The sequence below is a fragment of the Saimiri boliviensis genome, chromosome 7 (genome assembly GCF_048565385.1).
Source record: "Saimiri boliviensis isolate mSaiBol1 chromosome 7, mSaiBol1.pri, whole genome shotgun sequence".
In the NCBI taxonomy this organism is placed as follows: Eukaryota; Metazoa; Chordata; class Mammalia; order Primates; family Cebidae; genus Saimiri; species Saimiri boliviensis.
This window is the reverse complement of record NC_133455.1, coordinates 116,712,524-116,730,802: the sequence shown is the minus strand read 5'-3', so window position 1 is coordinate 116,730,802 and position 18,279 is coordinate 116,712,524. Positions and strand designations below refer to the sequence as shown.

At 41.4% G+C, this 18,279-nt stretch overlaps 1 pseudogene; it reads right to left on the bottom strand.

Annotated features, from left to right (window-relative positions):
* Positions 1 to 8,715: 8,715 nt before the first annotated feature.
* Positions 8,716 to 17,951, bottom strand: LOC141585231 (putative uncharacterized protein encoded by LINC01559; annotated as a pseudogene).
* Positions 17,952 to 18,279: the final 328 nt, after the last annotated feature.

The following is an 18,279-nucleotide window of genomic DNA, read 5'->3' as shown; positions in this document are numbered from 1 at the left end:
TTTCTAAGAGGTATTAAAATTATTTTGTATATGTACTCTCTGTTCTTACCCTTTCATTTTTTTGTAGTTATATCTACATTGTCAGAGTTAAAGCCATTTCATACTCTATTTTTTTTTTCAGGACTCACTTAATCATAGACATTAAAGCAATTATATATTTACTATTCCAATCTGTGTACAGAAGTATCTCTAGTTTTTTTTTTTTTTTAATGATATGGAGTCTTGCTCTGCTGCCCAGGCTAGAGTGCAGTGGTGCCATCTCAGCTCGCTGCAAACTTCGTCTCCCAGGTTCAAGTGATTCTCCTGCCTTAGCCTCCCAGATAACTATTACAGGTACCTGCCACCACACCCTGCTAACTTGCATTTTTAGTAGAGATGGGGTTTCACCATATTGGCCAGGCTGGTCTCGAACTCCTGACCTCGTCATCTGCCTGCCTCGACCTCCCATAGTGTTGGGATTACTGGCGTGAGCCATGCGCCTCGCCTATAGTCATTTTAGTTGTCTAAAATTTATTTGATAGATTTCTTAGAAAATGCTCATCAGAACAATATTCCCTAGGTTCCTGTATGTTGCTATTTGTGCTCTAGTTAGAGAATGTAGAGGTTAGTTTTGTTTGATATAAAATCTTTGGGTCATGTTTTCTTTCTTTGAGTGTATTATTAGTGTTTCTCCATTGTCTTCTACTAACTTTTAAAGGAAGCTAAAAATAGATTTATTGAGGTGTAATGTACATGCAATAAAATCCATCAGTTTCCAGTTTCCTGAACGTATTGGAAAGGCTGCTTCATTATTGCATCACTTTGTATGTTGTCTTTTTGTGAAAAGATGAAGGCTAACTTGGGATCCATTCATTGTAAGCGATTTGGTCTTTTTGTCTGGCGTACAGCATTGCGGGCAAAAAGTTGACAATCTAATTTTCTTTCTTTTACAAATTATTTACTTTTTCCACCTAGTTATTGCTCAGATAATTTTTTCCCTTTTAAAGTCAAGTAATTGTATGAATATGTGTCATCTGTGGTCATGCTGAATTGCTATTTTCAGATATGCATTGTGTTCCTTTGATATGTAGTTAGTATTTTTTAATTACAGGGATGTTTCCTTAGATTTATTTTCTATTTTTTATGTTTCCTTTGTTTGCTCTGGTTTCCTTCTTCAGGGATGCTGATTATCTGTGTGCTGTATTTTCTTTGTTTATTTTCAGTATTTCTCTTTTTATCTCTTTTTCGCCTCTTTCTTCATTTCTATTTTAAACATTTTCCTTATTTTCACTTTCTCTTGAGGAATTACCTATTGTATTTATTCACCCATGTGTTCTTTCTTGCTTAGCTCTCATTTCTGAGATTTTTTTTACATGTAATTTTTTCTTGTGTTCTGTGACCTAATTTCTAAGTTTTTTGTAGTTTTCATTTATGTTATTCTTTCATTTCTTTTTTCATGTTTTAAGTATCTTTTAGTTAGTTTAGAAATAGAGAGTTACAGTTTTTATCTGTTTATGGACAATTTTCCTGAAAAAGATGTCATTTTGCTTTGTGTTCTTATTTTTGTTGTAATTACTTTGTGTGAGATTTAACCTCAGTCCTTTCCTTACATGCCTATTTATATAAAATTTGTTTCCCAGAAATTTTAGAAAAAACCTGTGCTCAAGTCAAGATAGATTTTCGAAGTTCACAAAGCTCTCTCTTCTGCACTTTTGTATAGTGTTAAAAATATATATAGAGAAGTTTGCTTTCTGAGGTCTCCTGGCTGTTACTGTTTTCTAATTTCATCTGGATATTTTTTTTCTCACTTACCTCTATTCTTTCTATCCTGCTCAATTTTACTTCTATTCCAGGAGTTTCTCTTTAGTCTGAGGTCCTCTCCTGGAAGGGATTCCTAACTAGCCAGTCCTGAGAGTTTATAAAAAGTAGTCTTTTCAGTTCTTTTGGGATCTTACTATAGTTTACTTGTACTCACCCATGATTTGGCAGGGAAAAATCACTCCCAGTATTAGCTGCTGTTCTCAGATTGGCCTGTCAAGCTTTCTGATGAACACCTGTGGTTATCTGGGGTTCTCATGTTTTCCACTCATGTTTGGCTCTGCTGTCTGTTTTCTTTTAGTATGAAGATTCGGTAAGCTTGAAAACCCATGCTGTTGCTGTCTTGTGACCCTCCCAGAACCTTTTACTAACCTTTTCTTTTAATTACTTCTTTTTTGGTGGGGTGGGGGTGGGGGGGCATGGGGGAGAACATTTGGTGTCTTGAGATAAAGTTTACATGTAATAAAATTTACTGATTTTATGTTTCTTGAGTTATCTGAAATTCTGTTTTACTGTTGAGTTACTTTGTATATTGCTTTTGAGAAGCTGGAGGCTAATTAGATATCTAGTAATTTTAAATGACTGCTTCTTTTTGTCTGGAGTTCCAGATGTTTTAAAAAAATTAAATTCAGGGTTTTAATAATTCTACTAGGTTCTGTCCTAGTGCTAGCCATTTGGGGTCAAATACTTCAAGGTACATTGTAGGTTCCTTCAACATATAAATTTATTTCTTTTATATTTTTAAAAAGTTTTCTTGCATTATAGTTTTAAATTTTTATTCTGGTCTACTGTCTTGTTTTTCTTCTTTGAAGTCTCCATTACACATACATTGGGTCTTCCTTAAGTATCTTATACATACCACTTTCTCTCTAATATCTTTTACCTATTTTTAAATTTTATTTTCATTTTCTTGGTTGTTTTCTCTTCCAAATTTAATGTAATATATTTTCAATAAAACTATTTTCACTTGAGTGCTTTTAAATCTAGTCTTCATTTCTGAGAAGACTTTTTCTTTAGTTTTCTTTTCCCAAGTTCAGCCAATTCTCATGTCATTTTCTTTTTTGTCCATTTTTGTTACAAATTTTAAGTTTCTGGTTAAAGGGTAACTTTCTCTTACAAATCCTACTTTAATGATATTTAATTCATGTTGGAGCATTGTGTTACAATTTTCCTCTACTTCCTCACTGATATTTTGGAAGGGTTTGTTTTTTTTTTTAATGAGCTGTTTTGATATTCACTTTCCATTTTCTTCTTATATTAGCTTTGCTTAGATGTCTTGATATTTCCATTTATGTTAAAATGCCTTGGCATTTTTCCAGATAAGCAACAACAGATGTTTATATAAAGGTTTGAGAGTAGTTAAGTCTCTTTACTTTACTTTTCTACAGTGCAGTACCCTTTCTTGAATAAAAGATGTCTCTTTGGGGAGAGGAGGGCACCTGGTTTTCTGATTGTATCTTCTATTACTTCAGTAAAAATGTTATTTTAAATTACTTACTTCCTAACTCCCTTCACTCCCAAGCTACTCTAAAGGACATCACATCCCCAGTCAGGGTCCAGTCAGAAAACAGATGAATGCAGCAGTAATTGGAAATTGAAAGCCTAATATAAAGAATTCTTAACTAGTAATGGATGCGAAAGAAGATTAAAGAAGACTCTCAGAGATCAAAAAGTAGTGTGTTTAAAAACAAAAAACAAAAAACTACTACTTCTAGGCTGACAGAAAGTGGCAACAAAGAAACAAAGAATTTGGAATAGCACCTTCATCCTCACAAACCTGAGATTTAGACCTTTGTGAAGAGGAACATACAACCTGCCTATAATGGCAAAGCTTGCCAAGGCCTGGGTCAAGTGGGGATGCAGTTGCCTGCAATAGCTGGAGCTGCTGTAGCAGTGGCTCTTGGGAACCATCAAAAATCAGATGCCAGGCAGGTAGAACATGGTTTAAAGGTACAGCTGGAGATTCCAAGGAAGGATCTCATTGGCTGGGTCACAAGTGGCCACTAGGTGGGGGCAGAGTAGCCTGGGGGCACAGCCAGAGCTGGTCCATGAGGGCCACTAGGCTGCAATACTGAATAAAAAATGGTGGTCTAGAACCTGGAAGAGAAGTGTCTTCATGTGGTGATCACCTAGAAGTGTAATGTCAACCCTCTGTTGATAAAGCCTTGTGTGCCAGCTGGCAAAGGAGACATGTTTACAGGGTCTGGCTTCAGTATTACAAAGCTGCACAAGGAAGGGGGGATTCAGAGCTGGGAGACAATTAACTGATAAGTGGTACAGAGCCCTTCTTTTCAAGTTGTCTTCTTTGCTCCCAGAAACAGTGCCTTCCCAATGCTGCCACATTTGAAGCTATACCCTCTCAAGCACCATTTTTTTCAATTTCCATTTGCCAGTAGTCTTATTTACTGTCTCAGATATTTCTCAGTATTTCTTACCTCAAGATGGGATCCTCTTTGGAGGTAAATTTGTATGCATGATGCCATCCCAAAAACACTGTACTCTCTCTTTCTTATAGTATCCCCTGACTCTGCTCTGGCATGAGCTACGGTTGTGACTCTGCTGGCTTCAGATGTGTACTTTCCCACTTATCTGAAAAACAAAGTTTGTAGCTTTCTTTGTTGACTACTGTGTAAAAACACCACTTAAGTGGCATGTAAAAATAAGCATGCCATTTCTTGATTATCCATCTTTGGGTCTGCCGAGTTTTGGCTGATGTAGGCTGGGCTTAGTTACAAACTGTGGGTTGGGTCCAAGTCTACAAGCCTCTCATCTTCCCCTAGTAGTGGCTACCCAAGGCTTGCTATAATCATAGCAAGACAAGAGAGTAAGAAAATAAGCCCATCTATAAAAATACATTTCAAATCTCTATTTACAAAATATTCCTTAGGCCAAAGGTATATAACAAGGAGACAGAAAAATGTGTTTTCCCCATAGAAGCTGGAAGTGACAGGAAGTGAATATTCGCTGACAGTAATTTGCCATAGATTTCCTTTCTGTCTATAAATATCTATGTACCTCCCATACTCAAAATATTCTCATTTCCATCCTGAGAGTTCTCAAAGTCTTATCAAATCATGGCATAAGGCATGAAATCTAGGATCTTATGATCTACATCAAATATGTGACTCCTCTTGATACAGAAACTTTTAAACCGAGAAGGCAAGTTGTTATCTACTGCCACTCCATACATATCCAAATATATAACGGTGGAAGAGAAACAGGTTACCTTCAATAAATATTCTAATTTTAAAAGGGCAAGAACTGCCATCACATAGCACATAGACACTGGTCCTTTGACATTATGAAATCCTGGTGGGTAAATATTAGATTCCACTACATTGGTGGTAAAAATGTTTCTTCATTAGGCTCTGGTGATCTCTGTAGAAGTACTCCTAAGTCCATCATTCCTCACTATTTTTAGCTCTACCTTTTGAAAATTCCTTCTTGTTTTTTTATTTGATTTCTGTCAACACCAGTGGCAAAAGTCACACACACATATTTTTTTGATACATGCCTGTCTCTTTCTAGACTTACATTGCAGCAAATTTGTACAAAATATACTTTTATGGAATCATGTTCAAGCTTTCTAGTTGTCCTATTATTTAGTTGAAAAGGTCTGCAGACAGTTACCCTCATCTCTTTAGAGTTATAAGCAAGTATTATAGCCATATCTTTTATTTGATCTTTATCCTGACATCGTGTTTTATTGGAAGCATCCTGGGTTTGGCCTTTTCTCTGATTCTGTGTCATAATGGCAACACCTTTGATTTAGTAATTAGCACTTTTATTTTCCAAGTTTGTAATCTTCCTTTAAATATTGCCTGCAAGCCAGTTAGTATTTTTCCGATTGAATCTCTCTCATGTAGGACCTTATCAAATGCAGTTACTAGCAATCAGCTTACACTTTCAATATTTTGCCTCAAAACTTCCTCAACCAAAACTAATCTCTATTAGGTAAATATTTTGCCTTCTAAGATATTGCAGATCATATTTTCCCAATTTGGCACTACATAAGAGAGATTGTTATTTTTCATTCTTTTTTTTTTTTTTTTTTTTTTTTTAGATGGAGTTTCCCTCTTATTACCCAGGCTAGAGTGCAATGGCCTGATCTCGGCTCACTGCAACCTCCACCTCCTGGGTTCAGGCAATCCTCTTGCCTCAGCCTCCTGAGTAGCTGGGATTACAGGCACGTGCCACCATGCCCAACTAATTTTTGGTATTTTTAGTAGAGACAGGGCTTCACCATGTTGACCAGGATGGTTTCGAACTCTTGACATCATGATCCACCCGCCTCAGCCTCCCAAAGTGTTGGGATTACAGGCGTGAGCCACCGCGCCTGGCCTATTTTTCATTCTTATATGACAATCTCCTCATTGCCAACTTCTCAGTCCCCAAATTAATACCAAATAGTTTCAGTTTTAATTGCAGCAGCATCTTACTTCTGGTACTAATTTCTGTCTCTGTCAGCTATTGCTGCAAAACAAATAACCCCAAAACTCAGGTGCATCAAACAATAAACATCTTTCACTTACGTTTTTGCATGTTGACTGGGATTTAGCTCATCTAGCTTATAAGTTTGCTTACAAGCTCAGGTTATATTCAGGTCCTCTTCAAATGTCTTTTATCCTTTATGACCAGCTGCTAAATGAGGCATACCCTACTCTTCTCAAGGCAAAGTACAGGAGTACAGAAGAACATGCTCAGCCATGCAGGCACATTTCAAGTTTTTGCCTGCATCAGTTCTCAATATGCCACTGGTCAAAGCAATTCACATCTCCAGTCTTAATTTCAGAGGTGGTGTTTGTGATTCTTAGGTGGGAAGGAGAGAGTGAATAGTTGCTGAACATTAACCATTCAATATACTATAATCTGTCTCCTGGTTATGTTACTGTGGGCACAGGTTTTAGGAGTATTTGTTCCATTTGTCTATTTGGTTTTAGAGGGTGTATGAGAAATTTAGATTCAGGCAACTGCCATTATCCTATGGAAACCTAGAAGTTCTCTGTTTAAATCAACATAAGCATTTTTTTTTTCTTTATTGGCTCCAAGTAATAATATCCCTAAATCAAAGATTTAATGTGTAAGATATATATATTTTTATGTTGAACCATCTTTATTTGAAAAATAGCACCTTACGATCCTAACGCTATCTATCAAACTTCAATAAGAGAAATTTTAGCATCAACTAATGAACAGTAGCTCAACTTACAAGAGATCAATCAAAAGTGCTTTAAAGGGAGCAGCATTGGCTGGTGTTCTGCTGAGACTCTGGGCATTCAGAACCCAGCTACAGGGAAAACAATCTATCGGGTTGTTTTCTGGACTCAAGCCCTCACGTCACAACCTTTCTCTCTCCTGGGGACCCAGGTGGCCCATGGTCCCCCTGGTACTTCTGGGGCCCTGTGGCATGAGGGCAGAGGCTCAGGAGCCGAAATGCCCTTTGGGAAAGGCTGGAACTTGGCCTCACCATCAGCCGGCTTCTGCCTGTTGTAGTCATTCTTTCCGGAGTGCCCGGAGCACTCTCTCAGTGGACACATCAAGCAGCCATCCAGCCCACCTGGGCCGTTTTCTCATGGAAAAGGATTTCCCTCTGAAGACTGGAAGTCTCTTTCTTTAATTCCTGGGTCAGGTCTTGGGACATTTTGTAGCAGTCGTGGGTCTGAGACACGAGGTTCAAGTATTTGTGGACCTTGCCAAGTCTCTGGCCGTGGTCCAGGCGGCGGGCTCCTCCTCCGCAGGCCCCAGCGAGGCCCCATCACATGCTCCTGGTGCGGCTCTTCTCCACTGCGCTGTGAAGCATGTGGGATGTGCCTTGGATCGGTCACTGGGGAAGCTCAGGAGACTTGCCATTTTGTGCTTTTTTCAGAAGTTCACCTAGATCCTGATGGGAAGACCTGCTCCTTTCATTTAGAACTCTTAAGCAGAGGGTTCAGAGCAATCAAGGACTGGCCTCCAGACTGGTCTTGTCTGCAAAGAGTCTGTCTCCCTTGCTAGATTGAGCTCCTTGAAAAAGGAACTCTGTTTCCCTATCCCCAGTAGCTCGCCAATACCCAGTATACACTAGGGGCTCAGTCGCTCTTTGTCTCGTTTTCTTGTTGACTCCACTCTGACTTAGGACCTGTCACTTTCCCCTCTTGACTTCCACATTCAGAGCTGTGAATAAGAATAAGTAGGCCAGGAGTGTTAGCTCACACCTGTAATCCCAGCACTTTGGGAGGCCGAGGTGGGTAGATCACGAGGTCAAGAATTTGAGAACAGCCTGGTCACGATGGTGAAACCCCACCTCTACTAAAAATACAAAAATTCGCCAGGCACGGGGGCAGGCACCTGTAATCCCAGCTACTCAGGAGGCTGACGCAGGAGAGTTGCTTGAACCGGGAGGGGGAGGTTGCTGTGAGCCGAGGTTGAACCACAGCACTCCAGCCTGGGGGGTGACACAGCAAGACTCTATCTCAAAAAAAAAAAAAAAAAAAAAAAAAGTAGGTAAAGGCCCTTCTAGCTTTAAAACCCCTCCAACCCCTTCAATATAGAGAGAACTCTGAAGCCAGGACCAGAAGCTGAGGAATGGTGAGTAGATCATTTCCCCCAGCATGATGGCAGGACCTCTAGATCTGGCTTTCAGGGTGGTCTCCTGCCGCTTGAATGCCTCTGCAGAATTTGACCCGAGTTTTCAAATCAGACTCAAGAAAGAACTTTAGTGTTGGTGACTTCGTGGTTTTTTTTTTTTTTTTTTTTTTTTTTGGTTGTTGTTTGTTTTGTTGAGACTTTGTTATTGAAGCAACAGCTTTTGGAAATTTTTCTCACGGAGTCTCGGTACTTCTTTGGCCACATTAGTGGGGTGCAGGCTCCCTGTGCTTGTTAGCTGCATCCTACCTCTCTGCAGAGGTTTCTTCAGACACTATGGAGTGACTGGCCATGTCATTTGTCACAGGTGTAAACACAGTGACAACCGAGAGCCTGAAGCTGCTGGGATGAGTGTCTGCCGTGGAATCCTGTTCCCTGGCAGGCATCTTTACACTGCACTCCGGTGATCAGGCCTGCTCCTTCCAAGAAGACAGGACGCCAGGACAGCCAGGATTCTGCTCCCTGAGACACCACGGTCTGTGTGAGCAGCAGGCCTGAAGGGGTGCGAGCCACGGAGAAGGTGATAGCTGAGCGCGGATGGTCACGTTAGAAAGGCAGCGGCCCGGCCGTCTGTGACAGGCAGAGCGAGTCGGCCTCCATCTCGCCACTATCTGGTTGCCGCTTCCCTTAGGAGTACTGTGAGCTCTTCCCCAGGACCCACTTTTCACCTTCGCCCCATTTTCACTCAGCGGTAGCCTCTCTGGCACTGCCAGTGACTGGGTGCAGGGAGTGGAAGGGCAGCTGAGGGCATGAGGTGGGCGGGCAGCCTGTGTGGATGTCTTGCTCTTTCTACCCAGACAAGAAATCCACTCTAGTGAGTAAGTGTCTCTTCATCCTATGGGTGTTAATAGCCTGGGTGAGAGGTTTGGCTCCGGTACTTGGCATGCAGGAGTAACACTTACACAGCACTCGCTATGTCTGAGAGGTGCTCTGAGCACTTTACACATTAGTTAATTTAATCCTCACAACTCTGACATTAGCACTATTATTATCTCCATTTCACAGATAAGATAAATGAAGCACAGAGAATGTAAGCAAGTAGCCCGAAGTCGTGTAGGTAGTAAGTGGCTAAGCTGGGGGTTAAACTGATCTGTTGTTCTCTCTTTAATGGCAAGCACTCAATAAGGATTTTTTGAGTGAATGAATGTCCTAAATCCATTATGTGGTGTTTTAGTCAATTTTGTGCTGTTGTAACAAAATTACCCAAGACTGGGTAATTTGTGAAGAACAAAAATGGATTCCTCACACTCTGGAGGTTAGGAGTCTAAGGTCAAGGTGCTGGCAGGCAAGTGCCTGATCTCTGTTTCCAAGATGGCACCTGCTGTTGGGTCCTCTGGAGGGAGAAGCTGTGCCCCCACACAGCAGAAGGGCAAGCTCCCTGAATGCTGCCTGAAACCCCTTTTAAAAGAACTTTAATCCCATTCACCAGGGAGAAGCCCTCTTAGCCTAATCACTTCTTAAGGGCTACCTCTCTTATTACCATCACAATGACCATTACGTTTTAACACCTGCATTTTGGAGGGACGCATTCAAACCACAGCATATGATTAAGCAGAAAAGCCCAGTCAGAGTTTAGGACTACTATATGGTGTTTTGGAATGATAGGACACCTTAGAGAACAGTCTCCCTCCCTGCAGTGTTAGGATATGTTTGTTTCATAAACGAATATCAAACATCCCCACCTCCGAACAGCTATTAAAGCAATACTCTATTTAAAAAGAAATACATGCAATGTGCTGTTTATTTGAATCTTTGCCTATAAACGGGTATTAACTCATCACTAGACAGGAATGAACCTTCTTATTCCCTCTACTGGACTGCATTTCTTGCTGAAACAATATCAGATACTCCAGTGAGATTTATGTGGACCCTGCATGGGTTAAGAGCTCCAGGCACGATCCCGAGGCACCCTTAGAAACAGATGATCTCTTTTCTTTTTCCTTTCTCCCTTAGGCAAATAGTAACTCAGCTGGCTCCTAGAATTTATTTGTGCTTAAGATAAATTAATGAGAACCAAAGAGCCTTTCTCAGGTGTTGGTACCAGACTAGAGTGCCCTGAAGACAGCAATCCATTTCAATATCACTGCCTTTCAGGCCACATGATGGGAGCCCACAGAGTTTGTCATGGTATTCGGGCCAAGTACCTTGCAGGCTTCTGGAGCTGGGAGCCCCTCACACTTTGAGGCTTTAATATAGATTTCTCTGCCTGCTCGCCTGTATATAATTGTGAGGGGCATTCGAGCAAGAAAGAATTATGTGACCTTCAGGGGCTGTGAAAACAATTGTGTCCTCTCTGAACTTGTAGGTTGAGTGATGATGCAAATTAGGGCTTTAGCTTATTCTTCAGGGTGAAGCACCTGAGACCTTGAGTTACCTTGATAGTATTTCATCATTATTTCTTAATACCCAGTAAGAGCTCTGCCCTGTCCCTTCTTAATTAAAGAAATCTGAAGTCCTTGAAATAAAATGATGTTCGGGGTTCTCATCTCCTGCCCCAGTTCTGCTCCCCTCCCATCTCAGTGTCGATAAGGATCAAAGACACATCCTAGTCTGACCAAAAGCCAATCAAAGGAATACATGTCACATCCATTTAATGAATATCTATTCAGCACCTACTAGATATCTGGAGAATTTTGGCAGAGCCCTATTGCTCCAGGCTGGATCCTTGGGACAGCAGGCAAAGCTGGGCAAACCTGGGTTTTATTTCTGATACAGCTGTGTGACCTGGCTACATTAATTTCTCAGTTGCTTCATCTACAGATATGAGATTATAATTTTTTTATTGTTTTCATCGACACAAAATAAGCGAACATATCTATGTGGTACAGAGGAATATTTTAATACATGTATTCAATGTGTAATGATCAAATCAAAGTCCTTAGCATATACATCCCTCAAATACTTATTATTTTGTTGTGTTGGGAACATTCAGAATCCTCTTTGAAAACATACAATATTTGAAAATACATAATCATATGCAATAAGTAGACAATAAATTATCATTAACTATAGTCACCTATCCTGCTATAGAACACTGGAATTTACTCTTCCCATCTAGCTGTAATTTATATTCATTAACCCTCTTTTCCCTATGCCTTATTTCCCTCTACCCTTCCCACTTTCTGGTAGCCTCTATTTTACTCTCTAGTTCTATGAGAGTAACTTTTTAAAATCTCCCATGTATGAGTGAGGACATGTGGCGTTTGTGTTTCTGTTTCTGACTTTTTTCACTTAATGTAATGTCCTCCAGGCTCATCCATGCTGCTGTGAATGACAAGATTTCGTTCATTTTTTTTAATGGTTGTATAGTATTATATTTTGTATATATACCACATTTTCTTTATCCATTCATCTGCTGATGAACATTTAGGTTTATTCCAGATTATAATGTTTATACTGAGTTGCACATACTTTATGTACAATGTGAAGCATAGACAATTCCTTATAATAGAAGCTCAGCAAATGTTGATTCGATACCATTCCCTTTCCTGCTCTCCTGTTCTCCCTCCTCCCCAGGTATAGAGATAACAGATGTAAGTAAAAGACAACCCTTGTTCTTGAGGGGCCAGTCAAGTGGGGAAATACATTTGTAAGGAGAGATACTCTAATGAAATATGATGTCTCCAGAGAAGAATGAAAAATGTGCCATGAGAAACCAGAGGAGGAAGCAGCTGATATTCTAATAAAATTAAGGCTGGTGAGACTTTAAAAGTAGTATAGTTCAGCTTTCTCATTTTACAGATGAGAGAATCCAGGTCCAGATAGGTCATGTGACTTGTTCAAGGTCACAGCACATTTGTGGCAGAGCTGGGTATAAAACTCAGAACTCAATTTCCAGCCTGTTGCTTTGTCACACAGAATATGTGACAGTGATTGAAAGAGGAAAGAATAAAGATTTTGCATGAAACAGGACACAAAGCTGGAATGAGAGTAGCTGCATCTAGATGCTGGAAGACAGCCCTGGAGCTGAGGGAATCCGGGGATGGCTGGTGCAGAGAGAGTACCATGTCTGCTCCTTAATTGGGAGCTTACGTCCAGTTTCTGCTCCCGACGGTCCCCACGCCCTTTCAGAAATTAGGGTTTCTACCCCAGAAGCCAAGCTGAAGAGGGAGTTCAGCTAGGACAATTCATTCTGAGGAATAACCTGGCTGAGGGAGAGAGCTGGGAGGAGGAAAAAGTATGTCCTTGATGTTGGAACCCACCAGGAAGGGCACCGATGACTTTGGCCATGCCAGGGAGCTTGCAGTTTGAGATAAAACTGTGTTTGAATCTGAAGTGGAGCATCATTTTTCTGTGGTCCAAATTAAGGCTTTGGATGATGCTGCTTTTTAGCAAATGTCTGAGACTTATTAATGCCTAAGAAATTGTCTTCAGAGATCCTGACCAGGAACCTAAAGAAACTCTCCCTCTCCCTCCCCGACCAGGAGAGCCCAGGGAGCTTGTGAGGCCAGAGGGTAGGAGGGGAGGTGGAAATCCATGCGGGTGTCTTCACACAGGTGCAGGTGGCTTTAAGATTAGCCTCAGAAATTAAGAACCTGTTCATCAAAATCCTCTCTAGCCCACCAATGTTTAAATTACATTGAATATTTTAAACCTCAGAGCAAAAGAGGGAAAGCAGCCTAATCATTTGAGTGTTAGAAATATAAGGAAAAACAGCAATAATCACCCACCTACCTCCTCATCTCCCACGTCTGGTTCCACTATTAAAGCACATTTACAATCCAGGAGTTCTAAGAAAGGTAGAGGCTCATTTTTGGTTTTGTAGGGAAAATGATGAGAGTTGAGTTGATCCTGAAAGGAGCAACAGAACAAAGACGTGTTGTATGGTATCCTAACTCCATGAAGGAGTGCAGCTTTCTGAAGGTGGTCTCCAGTCCAGTGTCTTTTCCCCCAAACTAATCAGGAGCAGAGACTCTCAACAGAATAAGAGTCTTTTCACTTTTTTTTTTTTTTTTTTTTTTAATCTTAAGATCAGAGTTTAAGGTCAGAGTCTCATTATTAGTATTGATGCAATTATTTATGTTATTTAAGAAAACAGTGTTTAACAGAGGAAATAAAAAGATTTTTCTTTTTATTTATATGGCTCACCCTTGCCAGGCCTGCCTCTTATTCTTGCTATATTTTAAGTCAAAACACACTCATTCTCTGAGTCTTAAAAGTAGTATTAATATGATTTCTGTTACTCTTTTTCTAAGGGGAAAGATAAACTGACACAATGTCTTTTTGGGAAAATGTCCATTTAAAAAAATTTTTTAGTTGTTTTGGGTACATAGTAGGTATATATATTTATGGGTTACATGGGATATTTTGATACAGGAATGCTATGTGTAATAATCACATCAGGGTAAATGGGGTACCCATCACCTCAAGCATTTATCCTTTGTTTAAGCCAGCATCTACTTTACAATTCCTCATCTCCCAAGGCTACATAAATGCAGTGAGAACTTTAAGGAATCTACATATACGTGTGTTCTTTTGGCTTAAATCCCCTTCCTCAGCAAAAAGGCAAAGAGCCCACAGCTGTTTGCCTTCAGCACTCTCCTCTCTGGATCCAACCACATTTAGGGCAGCTTTCCCTGGCATTTAAAATTCCTTTCTCCTTGCAGTCTGCTCCTCTATATCCTGATTGCCTTATAGAAATAAATACGTGGCAGAGTCCTATGCCTTTGCAATTCCAAGGAAACCTACAGAGCGAGGAGGCTGTGGAAACTGATGTTTCGCTTTACTGGGGCATTATTAGACATGTTGGGTGCAAATGGGCACCTTTTAGCCTTTTCTTAAATTTGCATGGCTTGTAGTGTGTATGCAGATTGCGAATGAGCCTGAGGAGCCTACACGTGTAACTTGTCATCATCCCAGAAAAATCAAAACAGGTGGGTAAAGTGAACACAAGATTTGCAAAAGCAAGGTGCTTGGATGCAGGAGAATGAACTCTTAGCCTGTTTGAGCATGAGTTCCTCAGCTGCAGAACAGGATTGAGAATCCTCACCTGAATCGCCCACTCTGAGAATGGGGAAGCTAGCTAGATGAAAGCACTTGGAAAGGTAAAGAAAGGTAGTGATTTAAAGCTGGCTAGTGCTGAATTATGGAGGAGCTCTTTGGAAATTCTTTTTTATCTATATAAATGACAGAAATTTAGTGTGATCCATGTAGCTTATACCTGTCACATGTCATCTGCTGGCATTGATGCCTCACATCTTCCTTAATTTTCTGCTTCTTTTTCTCAATTAAAGTCCTCTGTCTACTCTTCAGCCTCTGAATCCTCTCAGCAATTGTTTCCTCTAGTCTTAGTGGATTCCCGGGGGAGGAGCTCATGCAACCAAGCAGAATGTGTCTAAGAGCGCTCTGACTCTTCCAGGGAGTGATTCCTCATTCCCATATCCATTGCTAGAGATAAGCAAGAGATTACACTTTCCTGAGACCTGGGCATTACTTGAGTATTCAGGGGAAGATCAAGAATACCCAAGGGAAAAGGAGGAAAGGGCAACAGCAGCACATTTTATTTGCATCAGGCAAGAGTGGGAAGATACAGAGAAAATGTTGCCCTTTGATTGCACGGAGAAAGGCGGAAAATCAATATGAAAATGGCACTAAGGAGGCATGAGCTTTTTATGGTGTTTTCTTACTTCGGTTGTTATTATTAAAAGAAGGTCAGTGGAACGCAGACATTTGAAGGTGGCACCTCTCACATGAAAGTAAGATCCCAGCTGACATAAGTCACTGGCTACATGGACCACTACTGGGGGCTCTTTACATCACAGCACCTTGGTTTCCTCATCGGGAAAATAAGGGGCTGTAACTATATCGGTGGCTTCCAACTCTCCCCTACTGGGAACAGAGGGCTTCATCAAACCTCACTGCCCACCGCCCCAGGCTCCTATACCTTTTCTCTGGTTATATTGTCTCTGTTATCTTAGTCTCCTTGGTGTTCCCTGCTACCCGACTGCAGCAAGATGACTCGTCCCACCCATCAGTCCCATGGAGCCAGTCCTGAGACTAGATAGAGCAGGTCATGACCTCCATCACGTGATACAGGCTGTGTATGTGTGTGTGTGTGTGTGTGTGTGTGTGTGTGTGCCTGTGTGTTGGGAGAGGCTGAAATGTCATCTTTCTCTAAATATCTCACCCATGCCGAAAGTTTTCCCACTGATTATTTCTACCTCTTTATAAGATAATTTGTTAAAATATCAGAAACTGTGAGAGCAATCATGTAGGTCTAATCCAGGCGTCCCCAGACTTTTTACACAGGGGGCCAGTTCACTGTCCCTCAGACCGTTGGAGGGCCGCCACATTCTGTGCTCCTCTCACTGACCACCAATGAAAGAGGTGCCCCTTCCTGAAGTGTGGCGGGAGTCTGGATAAATGGCCTCAGTGGGCCGCATGCGGCACACGGGCCGTAGTTTGGAGACGCCTGGTCTAATCAGTCGTTGATTCTTTCAAGACTATAAATCTTTCCTTGTAGCAGGTTTTGAGGAGGGTAGGGGGAGACTGAAGGAAAACCACCCCTTCATATTCATTTCATCTTGTGGCCCAGGTGCTGACATGGTGACGTACTTTCATGCCAGTTCTACAGCCGAATTGCAACCATGGGGAAGCGGGAAGCTTCTTGTCATCTCAGAATTGGGCACATCCTGTAGGGTAAAATCTGAAGCCAGAGGGGCAGAACTAAGCTCCCAGCATCTGTTTGCTGGGTTAGGGATTAGAAGAATTTTGATTTAAATGTGCACTATCAGTAGTTGCTTGATGAAAACAATTCCCAGCATTTTATATTTTTACTATCCCTAAGGCAACTCTTGTCCAAAGAAAGTGAGAGTCTAAAAATCCCAGCATTGTAGGTAATAGGACTTACCCTTCCATGTCTGTGCAGTTTATATGAATAGAACATGATTTTAATTCACTATTGCCCTCATCCTTGCTCTTATATCCAAATACCCAGTAGCACGATCAGGAGCAAGGGAACTGATTTTCAAATATTAACAAAGTTATTCAAGGGAATGGACTTTCTGTGGCTGCAGTTGGCATGTCTTTTTCATAAGCTTGCCTGTGGCTGACAGCCTGCTTGGCACAGTTTCCCTGGAGTCTTTTGGTGATGGAGAACAGGACTGACAGGATTCAAATGGCCAGATTTCAGAGAGGCCAGGGAAGGCCACAGTCTGCAAACCAGGGGAGATTGAGGCCTGAGAAGGGCATCAGCTGATGGATATATTCACTCTAGGAAAGGAAGGTGTAGCCAAAGAGAGTCATTTAGGGGAAGTAGATTGAAAGCAGCCATGAAAAATCCTGAAATGAGGATATGGAATATTGCTGGCCACCTCCACATACGCCTGCATGGAAACACACTTGATTAGCAGAGCGGGGCCTATGTGGAGATGCTGAGCCCCAGGCTCCTAGGTGTTAAGCACTTTTCTATGTATAATATGGTGGAAACCACTGCGGACTTTCCAGCACACCCAAGGTAATAGAATTTTAGCTGGGAGGGAATTATCCAGCCAAGCACTGGTTTCTGGCTCCGTTCGGAACTCAGTGTGGTTGTATGGCTAAGCTCTCTCCAGTAGGATGTGAGTAGAAGTGATGTGAGCCACTTCCAGACCTGACGGTGAAACTTGGCTCATAGGCCCCTCATACCACCCCACCTCCACCCCACCTTCCTAATTGGCTGGAATACCAACCTCGCGGTAACCTTGAGAGCAATGTACTGAAGATGATAGAACCAGCATCTGCCTGAGTCCCCCCAAGAATACTTGGTGTAGAAGGCCCACCCCCTGGCCTGTTGTAGACTATTTACATGAAAAAGAAAAAAACTTCTACTCTTCTCAAGCCATTGCATTTTGGGTCTTCCCATTGGCACAGTTTAGACCATGTTGACTAATACATACAACTGGGCACAGTAGGTGATGTCATCACTGTACAGGCTAGGAACCTGCAACTCTGGAAATTTAAGAGATTTTTTATTCAATGTCAGGATATGAATGTGGAGTCATTACTTGAACTGAAGTTTGTTTGGTTTAAACATTTATCTCCCAGATGTTCAGACCTCCAGAAAAAGATGGCTTGAATGAGAAAGGAATCTCTGATTTGGCTACCATGTCCACTAACCCAAGCTCACATTCATACCACCTTTTTCCATAGCTCTAGCTGCTGCACTGCTGAACTTGATCTTCATGCTGGAAGAATGTGAGAGCTGGAAGGAGTCCTAATAATCACCCAGCTCAGTGGTTTTCAAATTTCATTTGGCAACAGAAACACTTCTAATGAAATCTTACTCGGAAACCCTGTGTGTGAAACAGTCCAAATCAGAGCTTGTCTCTTTGAAGTGTGGGCCTGGAACTTGGCCTGTTTCCCACTCACCTCCACAGCCCCTGAGTCCCTTGAAGCAGATCAGAGAACAACTGATCTTGATCAGTTCTTCATTTCAGAAGCAAGTAAATAGTGGAGCATGAAATGTCTTCATCAGGGCCACACAGAGGGTAAATGGTAAAGTGGGAACAGGAACCCAGACTCCTGGCTTTTGAATTTAGAAATCTTTCCATTGTGCTGATGTATTAGAGTTCTCTAGAGAAACAGAACCAATAGGAGATTAGGTAGATAGAATATAATGAATATATAAATAATAAAGGATTGGCTCACATGGTTATGGAGGTTAAGAAGTTCCCTGACATGCTATCTGCACATTGGAGGCCCAGAAAAGTCGGTGCCTCCAGTCCAAGCCCAAAGGCTTGTGAATCAGGAGTTCTGGTGTCCAAGATCAGGAGAAAGATGGATAACCCAGCTCAAGCAGAGAACGAATTTGCCCTTCCTCTTCCTTTTAGATCTATTCGAGTCTGCAGTGGATTGAATGAGGCCCATCCACATTTGTGA